This window comes from Macaca nemestrina, chromosome 2 (assembly GCF_043159975.1).
Source record: "Macaca nemestrina isolate mMacNem1 chromosome 2, mMacNem.hap1, whole genome shotgun sequence".
NCBI classification, from domain to species: domain Eukaryota; kingdom Metazoa; phylum Chordata; class Mammalia; order Primates; family Cercopithecidae; genus Macaca; species Macaca nemestrina.
The window spans coordinates 35738652-35757559 of record NC_092126.1 but is presented as its reverse complement, the minus strand read 5'-3'; the positions used below and the strand labels follow the sequence as shown (position 1 = coordinate 35757559).

The window sequence follows — 18908 nt, the reverse complement described above, 5'->3', positions numbered from 1 at the left end:
TTTGAGAAGTGTCTGTTCATATCCTTTGCCCACTTTTTGATGGGGTTGTTTTTTTGTGTGTGTGTAAGTTTGAGTTCTTTGTAGATTCTCAATATTAGCCCTTTGTCAGATGAGTAGATTGCAAAAATGTTCTCCCATTCTGTAGGTTGCCTGTTCACTCTGATGGTAAGTTTCTTTTGCTGTGCAGAAGCTCTTTAGTTTAATTAGAACCCATTTGTCAATTTTGGCTTTTGTTGCCACTGCTTTTGGTGTCTTAGACATGAAGTCCTTGCCCATACCTATGTCCTGAATGGTATTGCCTAGGTTTTCTTCTAGGGTTTTTATGGTTTTAGGTCTAACATTTAAGTCTTTAATCCATCTTTAATTAATTTTTGTATAAGGTGTAAGGAGGGATCCAGTTTCACCTTTCTACATATGGCTAGCCAGTTTTCTCAGCACCATTTATTAAATAGGGAATCCTTTCCCCATTTCTTGTTTTTGTCAGGTTTGTCAAAGATCAGATGCTTGTAGATGTGTGGTATTATTTCTGAGGACTCTGTTCTGTTCCATTGGTCTATATCTCTGTTTTGGTACCAGTACCATGATGTTGTGGTTACTGTAGCCTTGTAGTATAGTTTGAAGTCAGGTAGCATGATGCCTCCAGCTTTGTTCTTTTGGCTTACTATTGTCTTGGCAATGCAGACTCTTTTTTGGTTCCATATGAACTTTAAAGTAGTTTTTCCCAATTCTGTGAAGAAAGTCATTGGTAGCTTGATGGGGATGGCACTGAATCTATAAATTACCTAGACATTTACAGATTCTATGGAAAGTGCTTTCATTTCTGCCTTCTCACTTTGAGAACTGTGGAAGTAGTCTTCCAAGAGGAAATGTGACCTAAACATTCCTCCAAGGGATAGAGTTAGCCTTTGTTTTTGCTCAAGATTTTACAAGATCCATCCTTCAACCCAAGAACAAACTGGGGAGAGCAGACTGCTGACCTTCTTGGGTCAGACAACTCACTGAAATGGGTGTTCCAGGGTGCTCTGCAGACACCCAGGTAGCCTATCTCACCGCCTGCCCCTGGCACCTCCCCTAGGCAGAACCCTACCTCATATAACTCGCTCCTGGCTGAACACCACTGCCATCACTACAATAAAAAAGAAAAAAAAATGAGTAGGAGAATAACAAAGCACAATCAAATGGGCCCTTTTTCCCCTCTGCAAAAACAAAGCCCAAGACCTTAGGAGTGTTGTTTGCAACAATTTATAAAACATCAGCTGCCTCCCCTACTCACCGCCAGCACAGTCCCAAATGGCCAGGTACCCACTTGCTCACTTGTCTTGCCCTTTGTCTGAGTCTTTGACTGGCTCAGTCAGGCAAAGAATGAGAAACCACTGGAGCCTTGGCCCCGCCCCCACCAAGTCCTTGTCTCTTTGCCTTGGATCTATCTGCTTCTTGGGCTCTAGCACAACTATCTCATGTGAGGAATTGAGGCAGTGCCCCCAGCCCTCCCAGCTCAGAGTGCTGTCATTCTGGCTTTGATGTGGTGACCTGATTCTTATTTCTTGGCCTTGCACTTGATTTATCTTCCTTTCATTGGCTTATCTGTAGATCTGGATCCCTGTATATGACCTAAGCCTGACTCCAGCTAACCTGTAAAGGTGGCGCAACCCAAAGAGACTGTGCTCCACGGCAAAGATGGGCTAAGAAGGACTGCTGCCCACTGCCAAAGCCTTCCTACATCTCAACCCAGAAAACTGTTGGCCTTTGGCCAATGAGGATGACTGGGCTAGAGAACTGAAAAGGTAATCAGCTCTAATATTCTCAACCTATTTACACTAGAAAAATCTGAGGGAACAATTTAAAGTGGAAGATTAGAGGACATAAACTTTAAGGGCAGAGTAACTTATTTTTTATTACACACACTGCATCTGCAGTTTTTCTCTTCCTTTTATCTCCTTTCTGCCACTCTATTAAGTCCATTGCTTCTCCCAAGCACTGCCCAATCTCCAACATCACGTTACAGAAATAAGCAGTAAGTTACTTGGGCTTTGAGACCCAGGTTCCAATCTCAACTTCCAAAAGACCTTGAGGAAGTCCTTTTTCCCATCTATATCATGGTCTCTTTACATGCATAATGAGGCAGTGGCATCCTTGACTCCTTAAACTGCAAGCAGAATGCTAAACTGTGAAACAGACACACAGAAGGGGTTATTACTATTATTAGTGTCACTACCTACTTTTATGGAAAAGTTCCTTATTTTTTAGTTTTATCAAAGCATAACTGATAAAACAAAATTGCCCACATTTAATGTATATATTTTGATGAGTTTGGGCTTATCAAAAGTACATGTATTTAAAAATCTAGGCCCTTAAATCCTCCTCCTGCCTTCCTCCTTTCCCAAATCTCAAGGGTCCCCACATTACTCAGTACCCTATTCCTTTGTGAATCATCTCCTCCTTCCTTTGGACCTTGGTGGTCTCCAGATACCACCTGACCCCTTTCCTAACAATCTTTCCTCACTCAGCCTCACTCACTTGCTTCTCCTTGAATATTGTCTTTTAAAGGAACATCACTTGCATGTGGCCTTGTGCCTTTGTCCTCACCCTTCAAATCATCTATTACTTCTTCTTTGATTCACTGCTGGTACAAAGCAGGAGAATCTCATTTCCCACAGCAACAAAAACACAAGATGGGCTAAATAGCTTCTGATCTTTCTCCAGGGATCTTTTCTGATCTTTTCCCAGGGAAGGCAGATCAAAACCACAATGAGATATCACCTCACACCTGTCAGAATGGATATTATCAAAAAGATAAAAAGGATAGGTGCAAGGGAGGAGGGTTTACAGCAGAGAAGGAAAAACCATGAGGATATGCTAAGGAGGCGGAGTGACGAAGGACAACAGCAGAAAACTAGTGATGATCTGGACTTCTTGTGGGTTAGGATTACTATTCAGTAGGGTTGTTTCCACTTGCAAGAAATCACAGCTAAATAGCAAGAAATGTCAAATCACTGGTGATCAAAGAAATGGCCAAAAAATCCCCCAAGATTTCATTTTATGCTATTTGCCTAGCAAAAATTAGGAAGCTGGATAATGCCAAGTATTGGTGTAGTGTTGGGGAAACAGCAACCCCCAAGAACCGCTAGTAGAGGGAAGTCTGGTGGAGCTATTCTGGAGAGCAATCCAATACTACTTCAACAAATTAAGTATGACCCAGCAATCTGACTCCCTTGTATATATCCCAGAGGAATGTTCATGTGCAATCAAAAGCAGCTGCTGACAGCAGTATTGTTTGTGGGGAAGGGGAGCTTGAGGGAATCAAGTGAGCATCCCTGGCCGAATAGATGGGTAAAAATGTAGTGGATGCTCTGTGGAGAAGCATAGCAAAGAGACGCAGCAGGTTTGATGTACCCATAGCAACATGGATAGATCCTAAAATTGCAAGGCTCAGTGGGAAAAGAGAGATAAGATTTGTTATAATTCATGAATACAACACCATACATATTTTATAATACACTCAAAAAGATGTACGGATGGTCCCTGGCTTATGATGGATCTCCTTATTATTTTTTGACTTTACAATGGTGCAAAAGCAATACACATTCAATAGAAAATGTACTCTGAATTTTGGATTTTGATTCAAAATTATTTATAAAATCTTTATTATAAAATAGGCTTTGTGGCCGGGTGTGGTGGCTCACGCCTGTAATCCCAGTACTGTGGGAGGCCAAGGCAGGCCAATCATCTGAGGTCAGGAGTTCAAGACCAGCCTGGCCAACATGGCAAAACCCCGTCTCAATTAAAAATACAGAAATTAGCCGGGTGTGGTGGCACATGCCTGTAATCACAGCTACTCGGGAGGTTGAGGTGGGAGAATCGCTTGAACCTGGGAGGGGGAGGTTGCAGTGAGCTGAGATTGCGCCACTGCACTCCAGCCTGGGCAACAGAGCAAGACTTCGTCTCAAAAAACAAACAAATAAAAAAATAGGCTTTGTGTTAGATGATTTTTCCCAACTGTAGGCTACTGTAAGTGTTCTGAACACATTTAAGGTAGGTTAAGCTATGATGGTCAGTAGATTAGGTATATTAAACACATTATCAACATTTTTAACTTATATTGTGTTTATCAGGATGTAACAACACCATAAGTTGAAAAGCATCTGTACATGAAAACAAATTAAAATCATTGCTTGTGGAGGGGGCATCAAATGAAATATGAAGATAAAAGGAAATAAATATTTAAGTAAAGAATCAAGATGGAACTGAATAAAATCCTATTTCTTGTTTCCATGTACCAAGAAATAGGATTCACTCAACTCTCCGTGCCTGTGATTTTAAACAAAATAAAACAAAAAATCTGCCTCAACTTTGGAGACAGGTACAAGTAAGTTGAAACTCCAACTCTACTACTTTCTAATTATATAACTTGGGAAAAGTTGACTAACCTCTACGAATCTCAGTGAATGACCTGATTAAAAAGTGGGGAGCAAAGGACCTGAAGAGCTATTTCCCAAAAGAAGACATACAAATGACCATATTTTTCAAATATGAAAAAATATTCTACATTACTAATCATCAAGGAACTACAGATCAAAACCACAATGACATATCATCTTGCACCTGTTAGAATGAAGAATATTATCAAAAGGATAAAAGATAAGTGTTGGTAAGGATGTGGGAAAAAAGGAACTCTTGTACACTGTTGATGGGAATGTAAATTAATACAGTGACTATGGAAAACAATATGGAAGTTCCTCAAAAAATTAAAATAGAACTACCATATGATCCTACAATACTACTACTGGGTATATATCCAAAGGAAAGGAAATCAGTATGTAGAAGAGATATCTGCACTCCCATACTCATTGCACCATTATTCACAATAGCCAAGATATGAGATCAACGTAAGTGACCATCAACAGAAAAATGGATAAAGAAAATGTGATACATATATAGAGAGACAATAGAAAAAAAAAAAAAAAAAAGAAGAGAATCCTGTCATTTGCAACAACATGGACAAGGCACTATTTTAACTGAAATAAGCCAGGCACAGAAAGACAAATGCCACATAATCTCACTTACATGTGGAATCTACAATAAAAGAGGAGAACTCATAGAAGCAGAGAGTAAAACGGTGGACACTAGGGACTTGGGAAAAGGGGGAACTGGGGAGATGCTCGTCAAAGGACACAAAATTTCAATAAGACAGGACTAATAAGTCCAAAAGACCTAAAATACAACAACATGATTATAGTTAACAACAATATACTGTATACTTCAAAATTGATGAGAGTAGATTTTAAGTGTTCTTACCACAAATATGTGAGACAACTCATATTTTAATTAGCTTAAATCATAATTTAGCCATTCCACAATGTATACATATTTCAAAACATATTTTATAAAATAATATATATAATGTCCATCTGTCAATTTAAATAAATAAATAGGAATGAAGTACCAACACATGCTACAACATGAATGAACCTTGGAAACATCTGCTAAGTAAAAGAAGCCAGAAACAAAAGACTGAGTATAGAATGATTCCATTTATAGGAATTGTCCAGAATAAGCAAATCCAGAGATATAAAGTAGATTAGTGTCTGTCAGGGACTTAGGGGAAACGGGGTAGGGCATGACAGCTAATGGGTATGAGATTTCTTTTGGGGTGACAAAAATGTTCTGAAATATAGTGGTGATAGTTGCACAACATTCTACATATACTAAAAAAATCGCTGAATTGCACATTTTTAAGGTGCATTTTATAATATGTAAATTATAACTCAATAAAGCTATTATTTTAAAAAGAAAGCCTGCTTTAAAAAGTACCATTGGGTATGTGGTAAAGAGCAAAACCAAATAACTTCCTTGGGGTATTCTTTGGCCACGTGTATTCTGTGTTTCCCCTTATTCTACATTAAACGTGGTAATTGACATGAGAGTTATGATCCCATGATCTTGTGAAATCCTTAATCATTTATATTATAATACCCTTAATAACTTTATGTTAATGAAGGTTTAAAACTAAAGCACTTTTGGCTAAATCCTGAGATAAATAGATTTTCCTTAACCAGAATAAGCCATTGTCTGATTATCCTGAGGCTTTATTATATATTTTACTTGACAGATTTTAGCAGTGTCATATTCATCATAATAAGTACTTCTTAATTCTAGAATCTGTCCTTAATCATTATTTTTACCTCATTGACCTCACTGTTGTGTGAATATCTTTAGATGCTATTTGCGGGGATCCCTTTCCTAAATGTCATCAGGATTCTCCTAATGATCTGGTAAGCTTAGAAAACATGTGTCTATAATGGAATAGAAAGCCCAGAAATAAACTCCTTGTATATGGTCAAATGATTCTCAACAAGGGTACCAATACCAAAGGACTGTCTTTTCAATAAATGGTGCTAAGAAAACTGGACATCCACATGCAAAAGAATGAAGTTGGACCCTTGTCTTACACCATATACAGAAATCAACTCAAAATGGATTAAAGACCTAAATGTTAGATCTAAAACTACAGACCTCCCAGAAGAAAACATAACATTGGAATTTGACTTGGTGATTTATTGGATATGACATCAAAAGCACCAGCAACAAAAGCAAAAGTAGACAAATGGGACTACATCAAATGTTAAAACCTTTGTACATCAAACAACAATATCAGTAGAGTGAAAAAAATAACCTATAGAATGAGATAAAATATTTGAAAATTATATGTCTGATAAGGGGGTAATATCCAGAACATATAAAGAACTCCCACAACTCAACAAAAAAAGTCAACACAATTTTTTAAAAATGGGCAAAGGACTTTGTGTATTATTTCCAAAGATAATATAGAAATGGCTAACAAGAATATGAACAGATGTTTAACACACAAATCATCATGCAAGTGAGGAAAAATATTAAGTGAATCTGAGTGTTATGGGCTGAACTATGATCCTCTTGCAACAATTTACATGTTACAGTCCTAACCTCAGAATGTGATTATATTTGAAGATAGGGTCTTTAAAGAGGTAATTACGTTAAAATGATTTTATTAGAGTGGGCCCTAAACCAATATGACTGGTGTTCTTATAAGAGGAAGACATTTCAATACAGACATGTATAGAGAGAAGTCCATGTGAAGACACATGGAGAAAAGAGCCATCTATAAGATGAGGAGGGAGGGCTCAGAAGAAACCAACCCTGCTGACACCCTGATCTTGGACTTCTAGCCTCTAGAATCATAGCAAAATACATTTTTATTGTTGAAGCCACTCGGCCTGTGATATACTGTTATGGCAGCCCTAGCAAACTAAAACACTGAGTAAAGAGACGTGGGTGTACTCTATAGCCTATATTGCAACTTATTTAAAATTCTGAAATTATTTCCAAACAAAAAAGTGAATTCCTACTGAACACCTTTTGCACACCAGGCAGTGTACAATATTCTGGTAACATAGAGAGGGGATAAACAAAAATTCCTGAGCTCCTACCTTAAATGAGATCAGAGCTGCATTAGTTAGCTGTCTGGTGTCCCCATCTCTTCAATGGGAGTTCCCTGAAGACAGCAAATGTTCAATTTTTTTTTAAAGGCAACATAACATTCAGAGCAGCTGCAGTACCCTAGCACCCTCATACCCATCTTCAATTCAGAATGTGATTCTTTTTTAATGACAAGAGACTGTTAAACACACTCACACAAACACACACAGACACACAGACACACACAGACATATCAGAGAAAGCATTCAGTGCAAAGAGTTTACTGTACTCAGAGAAACAAAATGGTTTTTCTGTGGGTTGTCTACCAGGACAGGGATATTGCTTTGTTATAAAGAATGAGTCCTTGGTATGAAATGCTGCAATGAGATTTAAATCATGCTCTCTTCTTAATAAACACTCTTCAGGGATTATTACGTGTTTCCTTTATATCTGTATTTGCAGCACTTGCTTATAGGTTGCATTAGAGGTCTAAGCCTTTTCCAGTGGAGAATCCACCTTTAAAACGTCCTCAGTTTGTTTAGCTCACTGCCCACAAGTTAAGGGGAGAGAAGGGCAGCGGCAGCAGGTACACCACAGCCCTGCAACTGCCAAAGTTGAACTGCCTTATGTCAGAGATAACTTGGTAAAGCCAGTCTTGTACTCCTCTCTTGTCCTCACCTGTGTAAGCCCTCCTCTTCCAAGACCAGAACCCTTCCAGAAGACAGGCACACCATCTCACACTTGGCATTTTGAGGGTCTCTCTAACTCTGTGACTGTGGCAGGCTATCAAAATGTTTGAATTATCTGAAAAAAACCTGTGGTAAGGCTGGCAATGACCAAGGATGGTTATTATACTGGTGATGTCACTCAGTGCTTCCAGAGGGAGCAGGAAAAGAATCAAGTGCTCTGTACTGATTAGGGTCTTCATGGACATTTCCTCACCATTGAATGAGGTATGATGTATGGTATTGAGCCATGAGAGAAGACTGGGCAAATATGCAGCACTGGGCTCTGATAGGAAGACGAGAACTTTAGAAAGACATTTAGGGAGTAAAAATAGTGAATAAAAATAGGATATATTAAATAAACACATTCAAAGAATATGTAAATGTACAAAATACTGTGGAAAAGCAGACAAGGAGACTGAACAATGTACACATTCTTGGAAGCATAAGAGTGAGGTAAGTCAATTATACAGCTGGACTTTGGCCAAACAAAGCCTGGACAGACCATGCACCAATCCTGATTACGGGCATGATGGGTAAATATAAAGTCTTAAGAAATGAAGGAAGCTGGAAGCCAGAAGCCAGAATGGAGTATCACAAGATGCCACTAATTCTACTTAACGGCAGGCCAAGGGAGGAGTTTGGGTATTAAATAAAGGATCAAATACAGATGAGAATGGCTTGGGTTTTAAATAAAAGGACTTATACTGAACTGGACCTTACATTCCTGTAAGACCTTAAAAGATGTGACTTTATCCTAGTTAATCTAAATAAGTAAGTCCCCCAGATGCATGCTGCCTCAACCATTTCCTTGCACTACTGCTGAAATGAAGAAGTCCTGAGGGAGTAAAGTGAGTGCCCTTATTTTATTAGCTAGACATGCATTTGTCTAATTACTTCTTAGGTTATTTTAAAAAAGAACTGGTTCTCTTATGTAAAGACCCAATGCCAGACCAAAATCAACCATGTGACCCAGCAAAGACCTATAAGATACTAATCCAGGACCAATAAAATAAGTCTGTAATCATAAATGCAATGGTATTGTTTGTAAAGAAATTGCATTCCCAAGTAAAGTCTTCTAAACCAGAGCCATCGGCTCCATCCTCATGAAAATGTGAAGTGTGTCAGTTCACTACTCTACTGGTGGTGCCATCTTTAGGGAAGAGAGGTCATTCAAGGGCTCTCACAACCTGTTAACAGCTTTCTCTCTCTCTCTAAATTCATTTCCCAGCCTTCCTTTGTTCTATCCAAACACAGATGCACGCCATTTTGTCCTGCTTGGGATGCCTTCTCTACTCCCTACTATTTAACTTCTACTCATCCTTCCCTGTCTGTATTGAGCCTCATAGCTGCCCCCAGGAAGCCTCTCCTGATGGCTTCTGGCCAGTTATTTCTTCCTTTTCTAATCCTGCAACACGTCTTTGTACAGCTCACTTGGCATTTAGTACTAACAGTTTTCTTATGTGCTTCACCACCCTAAATGATTATGAGCAATTTCTAGAGGGCAAGGACCCCACTTTATATCCTCACAGGTAACAGGTGCTGCAAATGTTTAAAATTTTGTGATTTTTTTGAACACACACAAAAAAATTCAATCATAATCCTCAATCGAATCTTCACATATCAGCAAAAGTTATCTTAAAACTTCAACTAGATCCTATCATTCTCCCTCCCCCATCCACATTTTGAACCCTTCATCAGCTTTCTCTTGCACTTAAGTATAAATCTATACTCCTTACCCTGCCTAGGAGGTGCTATAAGACTTCTCTCTTTCTTAATTTCTTGCCACAGTCCTCCAAACAAGCATCTGCCTCCCAGCCATATCTGCCTTCTTACAACTACTAAACATGCCAGTTTTAACCCGCCTCAAGTTCCTCGCACTTCAACCTCTTGGCCTGAAGTGCTGCCTCTGTTTCCTTCTCTCCCTCCAACCTGCCCCATACATAGTAGTCACAACATCTGGCTAACATTTTCCCATTGGTCATGTCTCAGCTAAGTTCACCTGCCTGAGAGGCCTTCCTTGGCCACACGATCTGCTATGATTTGAGTATGTTCCCCCAAGTTCATGTGGGAAACTTAATCCCCAATACAACAGTGTTGGGAGGCGGGACCTTTAAGAGATAACATTAATATAACAATGTTATCATCTCAGGGACTGGTTAATTACCACGAGAATGTGCTCCTGATAAGAGGATGAGTTTAGTCTGATTACCCCTCTGTCTTATGTGCTCATTTCTGCCTTCCACCATGAGATGACCCACACCAGATGCTGGAACCATGCTCTTAGACTTTCCAGTTTCTATTTTTTTTTCTATTGCTGCTGTACAAATTAGCTTCCTAGCTTTTAGAACTGTGAGACAAATAAACTTCTGTTCCTTATAAATTACCCAGCTTATTTTGTTACAGCAGCACAAAACTGAGACACCAGCTAAAGTTCATTTCCATGTTATTCATCTCAGCACCTGATGTTTCCTTCATAGCACTTTAATTTATCACATAATTGTTTACAGTCCTATTGGCCCTCACCACCCTAGACAAAAGCCTCTGAGAGCAAAGTACTTACCTTAACATATACCAGGTCCAATGTCAATGAATTACTCAACTTATGGGTTGAGCTAATTAATAGAGAACCATGACTGAAGACACTTGAAATGTGTTCTAAATGTTTAATGTAAGCAATAGTAGCATATGAACATTCATAATTCAGAGAGCTAAAGCAGTGAGATGTAGTCAAGCTTTAGATGGATGGCATGAAGGAAAACTTCAGGGACAAGAGAGAAGTTGGGAAGGAAGGTCTGGTGAATAAGATGAGCAGACACATATAACTCATCTCTGGCGCTAGGCTTCTGGCCTAGCAATACCTTTATAAAGAATGTTTCAATTACCTACTAGATGGGCAAATATCAAAAAGCCACACAGTGCCAAGTATCAGAAGGTTGTGAAGCACAAGAGCTCTTCTTACACTAGTGGGAGGAGAAATCTCTTTGGAAAACAATTTGACATTATCTAGTAAAGCTTAATATGCACAGTTGATTATCCCTATGACAACAAATTGGTAATTCTAAAACCCAGAGAAAGTCTCACACATATATACCTATGTAAGACATACAAAACGGAGATACAAATAAGAATATTGATAGCACTGTTTGTTGTTCATAAGGAAATGGATAAGTAGCACATGTTTACCCAAGTGAAAATGAATGAATTATAGGTACAAATTTCAACATGGGTGAATCTCAGTGCTGAGCACAAGAAGCAAAGATCACAGAAAAGACATGCATATTATTGTTCCATTTTTACTTAAGTATTTGTAAAGAGATGTTAAAATATAAGAAAAGTAAAGAATAACTGCAAATTTTAGTGTACTAATTACATCCAGTAGGGAAGAGAGGGGAGAATGCAATTGGTAAAGAGCACATTGGGGGCTTCAAAGGCAGTGGTTATGTTTTATTTTTAAGCTAGGCAGAGGGTATGCATTTTATTCTTCATAAGTAACACACACATTATAACTGCTCTTCTATATATAATAAATTAACTTTTTAAAGATTAACAAACACTGATCAAACTATAGAAGAGGAAAGGTAAATGGTTTGTTCCTATACTAAGGATATTATATAATGGAGTAGAGATCTTTTTTAAATGGTTTCTATGATGCCCAACACTTCATATATATGTCCATGCAAAAGCATGAATATCAGCCCTAAAAACCAGAAATTTTCTCAGCCCCTTTCAAGTTCTATTCTTATTATCCTGCCTTTTTTCTTATTTCTTCTATTGCTTACACTCTTAAATTTTAAGTTATTATTTTTTATGCATCTTTGTAAACCATCCTAAATCCTTTCTAGAATAAGTTATAAAATAAATGAGATGTACATTATAAGTAACAATATAGTAATACAAAACAGACTGAAGAGATCACCGTGCAACCAGGCACACACAACGCTAAAGAGGCTCATACCAGATGGCAATGGGAATGAACTTGGTAGTTATCCCAGCATAACACCAATTAAATTCCAAGCTCCAAGAAAGTCTTTACTACACAGAAAAGATGAGTCTAAGTAAAACAATAGGAATCTAGTAAGGAATGTCATGTTTGGGCCACCAAATATAGTAAAGTAATTGGAATATAAGTACATGTGAAGAATTATGACAATAAAATCCTCAAAGAAACCACACTAGTGAAGCAAAAGAGAGTAGCTTTACATAGCTATTGTGGGTGCTCTGAATCCTTACACTTAAGTTAGAGAGTATATTTACCCATTACAGAAGAAACTCCAGCACAGTGTATTTCCTTGTTCACAGAACCAAAATTGCCATGCGTTGATAACCCCACGATTACACTGAAAAATTCAGATGTGTGGTCCTGCCCACTTTAAGCCTTGAAAATGGCTGAACTATGTAGAAATAGGCACATGCTGGTATTGTAATTTCCATTTTAAAATGATATTTTCATTCCTAGAATGCTATGTACAAATGCGCATACCACTAGAATGCCATATGGACATAAATTTTTTAAAATTTAATAAGAATTGGCCCAGTTATGAATAAAACAACTTGTTGGAAATAAGGTTGAGATGCTATCAATTAAATGCAGCATAGATGCTCTTAATTAGAAAATATGCACCTTATGTCGAGGTCCTTTCATTTATTTTTACGAAGAAAGAGCCTGTTTCTGGAACATGAAAAAAAATTGGGTTTCTTTTGTAGAACTACAAAATGTCAAAACTAGGTCAGAGGTGGAGAGATCAGACTTGAGCCACAAGGAGAAAACAACATCCCCCTTCAAGAGAACTGTGACTTAATGATGATTTCCTAAGATGAATTTCATTGTTTCCTCTATGAGGCAAAATATAAAGAACTGGCCAAATACAACTACATTATATAACCGCACTTATTTACCATAGCTGGGAAAGGCAACATTCTGTAATGGAAAACTGTGTGAACCAAGAGTCAGTTGTCTCTCTGCATATGGGAATATCTCTGCGCGTGTATGTGTGCGTCTGTGTGTCTACCTATGTAAGTGTATATTTGTACACATCCTTACACACAACCACACTTTTGGAGTCCACAGAATTAAAAAAGAATACATAGTGCTAAAAAAATGCAGTGACAAATTAATCCATCCAACAAATACACATTGAGTAGCTCTATATTCAAGGATCACATCATTGTGACTTTAGCATCTATGCCTTCCCAAATGGTAAGAACTTCACCACTTAAGGCATAAAAGGCCTGGCTGTGCCTTGTAAAAGTTTACAGCCTGGAAGGGGTCCGATTTCACCCTGCTATCTCAGGACTTTCCAGATCTTCCAAGGGACTGATAATCAGGACTCTATCACAGAGGAGAGGAAGTATCAGTGTAAAGTTCTGGTTGGAAAAATGCCAGTAAACCAACTTTGACTGTGTTTATTATTTACATACTGCATAAGTGATCTCTAGGATAGGTTTCTTTGTAAGGAAGGAAGGGACATCCGTGAAATCGTGATTTCATCAGCATTATCTTCCCCTACTTCAAGCTACCTTTGGAACCTCCATCACATTCTTAACTGTCCATTAAAAACAAAACAAAACAAAACAAAAACACACACACACACACACACACACACATTTATTTCTCTAACCAACCTTTATATTCCCATTTGGTCCTTCACTATGTTTTGAAAATTATGACCCAAATCTGAGAAGTCCTCTTACATACAAAGTGGACCTTTAAAAGCAAAGTATTAAAACAATTTAAGTATTTCATAAAATCACATTTCTGTACAATATCCTTGTAAAGGAAGTAGGATTCCAGAAAGAGAAATTAGAAATAAAATTAAGTCCTTTTGGCAAACCTTTCCTGAATCTCTTTATTTATACAAGTATGTTTAGAGCTCAACAGACTGTGACATAAAAAATAAAGATATTAAAGACCCTGGCATCTGTCCACAAGGAGACAGTAGGGACTTATTAAGGAGTTCATTTTGAATTTTAAATCTAGTGCTTCCAAAGAGTTAAACACAAATTAATTTCCCTAATATAGATTATTTAAAGGTCACTTCATGTATTTAATTTCTTTTGGCTTATACTATGGAATCTCTTCTGGAGTGACCAGAAGATAGAACTGAATGCTTTTTAGGTCAGCAGAAGTGATCATTGGTTTTAGACAAAATGGCCTTCCTGCAGACAGTATCTCAATTCAGTAGAGTCTTATAGGGCACCATCACACACGCTCTGTCCTCAGACTGCCAGACATTACAGCTTTCTTCTGTCCAGACAAAAGGAATACAAGTAACTGGGAAGGAAAGAAGCAATAAATGAATGAAGGATCCTCATTGGGCACAAAGTAATCAGAAATATGGCACAAGGGAATGCTGTCTATGTGGTGAAATACGTAAAGTGATCCACAAAGTTGAATAAAGCAAGAGAACGTTCCATGACCTCTACTGTTCATTATACTTCCCTGGACAGGGGTAATGAATGCTTGGTCTCAAGGCAGCCCCTCCTCTGGCTGGGGTTAAATGGGAGCCCTATGTGCTCTGTATAAGACCACCCCCTCAAGCAGGAGTCCAGTGGGAGACCCAAAACCCTGGGTGCCCTCTCTCGCATTCCACTCTATAAATCAATAGCCTTGGGAATATCAGGACTAACTTAATCACATCTTTTATCCCTGTTAAGAATATAAGGAGAAGCCCTCAAGGACTCACAAGTCATTTCCCAACCTTACACTTTTATCACCATATGGCTCTTTCCATTCCTTTTCCTGACCCTATCACCCACCCTTCCCATGTGCTCTCTGGAACTTATGATCATCAGCAAGATCCCACTGTTCACCCTACCTCTAGCCCTGCTATGTGGTGACTATTTTCTCCCCACATTCCCTAAACCTCAAGGCTTAGAGGTGGAGTGAGTTATCTTTATCACGTCTATACCATTGTCCTTCCTTTCTTCTTCAGTAAAATCCTGAGCTTTGAATCACACAAAATCAAATTATATTGCCCGCTCTCCCTCATTCTGGGAAGATCTGGGTTCCTGGTTCCCTATCACTCTTCATCACTCCTGTGGCCATGACTCTGAGTGAATTCAGTGTCCACACAGATGATCATTCCAATACCCTGGCTTTTCAGTCCCTGTCCTCTGCCCTAACTCCAATGTCACAGACCAGTCCTTAGCTGAAATTCCTCCATGTTGCTCTCCCACCACCACCATCTCCTGTCAGCTTCCCACCTCTGATACAACTTCAGCAAGTCTCTGACCCCAGGGAGACCTCCAATCCATTGGATACTATACCTTTTCACTGTCCCTCACCCTCCTCATGTCCAACTTCATCTCCTTAGTCAATTTAAATTCCATAGTCAAATGTCATAACCACTCCCTTCCAAACATGCTAAACTCTATCCCCACTGTAGTGTGGACCTGCTCACTTGGCAAAAACATGGCCTGGTTAACTTCAACACTCCACTCATACACATGAAGGCCCAGAGGGAGAAAAACACATAACACCTTTGAATAATCACACTCAAAAGCCACAATATGGAACCTCACATCGCTTAGGTGATTGGCAAAAGTCCTCAGAAGTGTTGTCTCCAAATTTTCTCCTTCCATTCTCACTTGAATCCACAGAAGCTTGATAAATCTTTGTGGAAATGAACTGATATTAAATAACATCACCAGATTTTAGACTAAAAGAAATTTAATTATGTGTAAGTAAATTTCATGTGAGATTTACTTCAGATTTCTAAGGCAGTTTGTGTGTCCTGGGTTAGAATGTTTCCAGAGATTCCTCTTAGCACAAATTTTTATGGTAAGACTATAAAAGAGGAGAATGTGTGGCAGAGAACATTAAAGATTCAAGATGACTAACCAAATTCCCTTAAATCTATCCTGATTCTTCAGACCACAGGCTCATATCCTACTGGCTCCAAAGACTATCCTACTGGTCCACTAGCTAGAGACAGATGCTTTTATTCTCTGAGCCTAAAGAAAATTACAATAAAGAATGAGATATTAGTAGAAAATTGATAAAATTATCAAAAACTCTAAAAAGCATTGCTAGCTTTTTTTTTTTTTTTTTTTTTTTTTGAAACGGAGTCTCGCTCTGTAGCCCAGGCAGGAGTGCAGTGGCCGGATCTCAGCTCACTGCAAGCTCCGCCTCCCAGGTTTTCGCCATTCTCCTGCCTCAGCCTCCTGAGTAACTGGGACTACAGGCGCCCGCCACCTCGCCCGGCTAGTTTTTTGTTTTTTTTTGTTTTTTTTGTTTTTTTTGTTTTTTTAGTAGAGACGGGGTTTCACCATGTTAGCCAGGATGGTCTCGATACCTGACCTCGTGATCCGCCCGTCTCGGCCTCCCAAAGTGCTGGGATTACAGGCTTGAGCCACCGCGCCCGGCCGCTAGCTATTTTTTATGCATTGGGTTAACAGGTTATGATTTTCCAATGTCAAAAAATAGTATGATGCTGCTAAAGGAACATCAGAAAAGAAAAACCGAATGAAGGAATGACTAAGCATAGGTTTTACTTGCAAAGCTAATAAGTGACCTTTTCTCCTAGAAAATGCACTCTTGGACTTTCTCTCCAACACTGCCATCCAGAAGACTCACCGTCCATGCTATTAGATTTAAATTGCAGGTTTTTAGGATACCTGATTAATTGCCAATGACGGAAACTACTAGTTCCTTTTGAAAAATACATGCCCAAACTGGTAGCAACACTCAGTTAAATGGTACTGGAGGTCTACACATTGTGCCCAAACCCCTTCCCTTTAGTGTGAAGCAATCACTGATATTCCTTTCATATTTGGATAAACCCTCAAAGTAAAGTGATAAATCTGAATCCAAATGCCATTATAAAATTTCTACTTGGTGGGTACTTACATATTCCACACACCAGTGTAGTATGCCTACTTAGTAACATATTACCTTGAAATTATTCTAAACTGTAAACTCCTAGGAAACAAGGACAGCTCTCTGTATTCATATCCCCTAGTATTATAGGGTATATACAGTTAATAGATGCTCTATGAAAGCAATGTCCAATCCTCTGTACCCATTTAATGCTCTGACTTAATTAGATAATGCTGGAAACACTTGGTCAATAGGGCAATGTTTGTTTTAAATACTGTTGTGACTTTTAAGAACAAGACATGCCCATTGTACAAACATTCAAACAACACAGCAAAATGCCAAAGTAAAACTAAAAATCACTTGGAAAAAACACTGATAAGATTTTGTTGAACACGCCTTGCATGTTCATATACATGCATACATTTACAAACAATTTTACATAAACGGGCTCATATTATTTATGTTATCTATGATCAGAATTGTTTTAAATAATATGTCAGGGATACCCTTCCATTAAAAACAAATAAAGAACTACTATATCATTTTAAAAAATCATATGTAAATCTTTGTTTACTAAAAAATAAAAAAAATAAAAATTAAAAATCATACGGTATTCCACAGTTAACATGTATAAGTATCTAGTTTCCTAATAATAAATTAGTTAACAAGTCTCCCACTAATAGGTATTTAGGTTATTTCTAGATTTTTTCGTACAAACACAAACTGTAGTGGGTATCTCTGTGCATATATTGTTTCATGGCTATACAGTTAGACAAATACTAGAAGTTGAATTGCTGGGTCAAAGTGTACATACATTTTACACTTTTATATATCTTGCCAAACTGCCTTCCAGAAAGATAATAGCATAGACAAATACTAGAAGTTGGACAAATACTAGAAGTTGAATTGGTGGACAAATTCTAGAAGGTATTTTCAACCTCATGACCTAATTAGCTCTCAAAAACTCCACCTGGAAATACTATCACATTGGAGATTAGATTAAAACATGAATTTGGGGGATATACAAACAGTCCATAAAATTATCAAAATGTAAGCTATTCATAGAATAGCTAAGCCATGGGCCCCAGTGAAATGCAAAATCAAATTACTTGAACAATGAATGTTTTCTCAGCACCCCCACAAAACTCATAGGGATAAGCCCAGGGCAGGGGAGAAATCTGTGCTACAGGCCACGCTCTGCTACACGTGAGCTACTGACTGACTTTGGGCAAGTCACTTCCTTTCTCTGGGTTGATAATCCTTAGCTTAAACATCATGCCCTCACAAAAGCCTTCTCAGACCACAAGGCAGCTCCCCATCATGGGCTTTTGTAGCTTTTGGTACTTAAATCTCTCCTCAGACTTTTAATTACTTGCTCAATGTCTATCCTCTCCAACTGATGGAAGCTCTATGTCTATCCTCACCTCATATCCCCTGCTCCTTACACAGTGCCTGGCACAAAAGGGATGAAGAAAGGAAGGAAGGAATAATAGAATGAATAAATTGATGATCAAAAAATGAGGTGGTAAATCAGATGACCTCTAGAATGTGCTTAAATGCTAATGTATTTAGGGAATTTCTTCCTCTTGAATTCTAAAAATGCTTGTGTCTAATTAGGTTAAAACATTTATGGATCACCTACTTTGAATGGAATCTCATGCTTGGTCTACAGGGAGAAAAAGGGTAGCCAAGGATATGTGAGAATTAGGTCTTCTCCTTGCCCCTCAAAAAAATTGATCTGGCCAGGGGAAAAATGCATTAAACAACTAGAACAAAACAACAGAACAACTTTAACAAAAACAATGATTTTGCATGTAATGGAGAACCTAAGTAACAGAGAGAATAATCTGAGTTAGAGGAGCTACACTAACCTTTCCAATTATGAGCCTAACTCACATTATCTGAGA

The 18908-nt window shown here is 38.3% G+C and overlaps 1 protein-coding gene across 7 annotated transcripts in view; it reads right to left on the bottom strand.

Moving 5' to 3' along the window:
• The window catches only part of LOC105469876 (transmembrane protein 108), a 343076-nt gene that overhangs the window by 302526 nt on the left and 21642 nt on the right, over positions 1 to 18908 (bottom strand). The window lies entirely within an intron of this gene.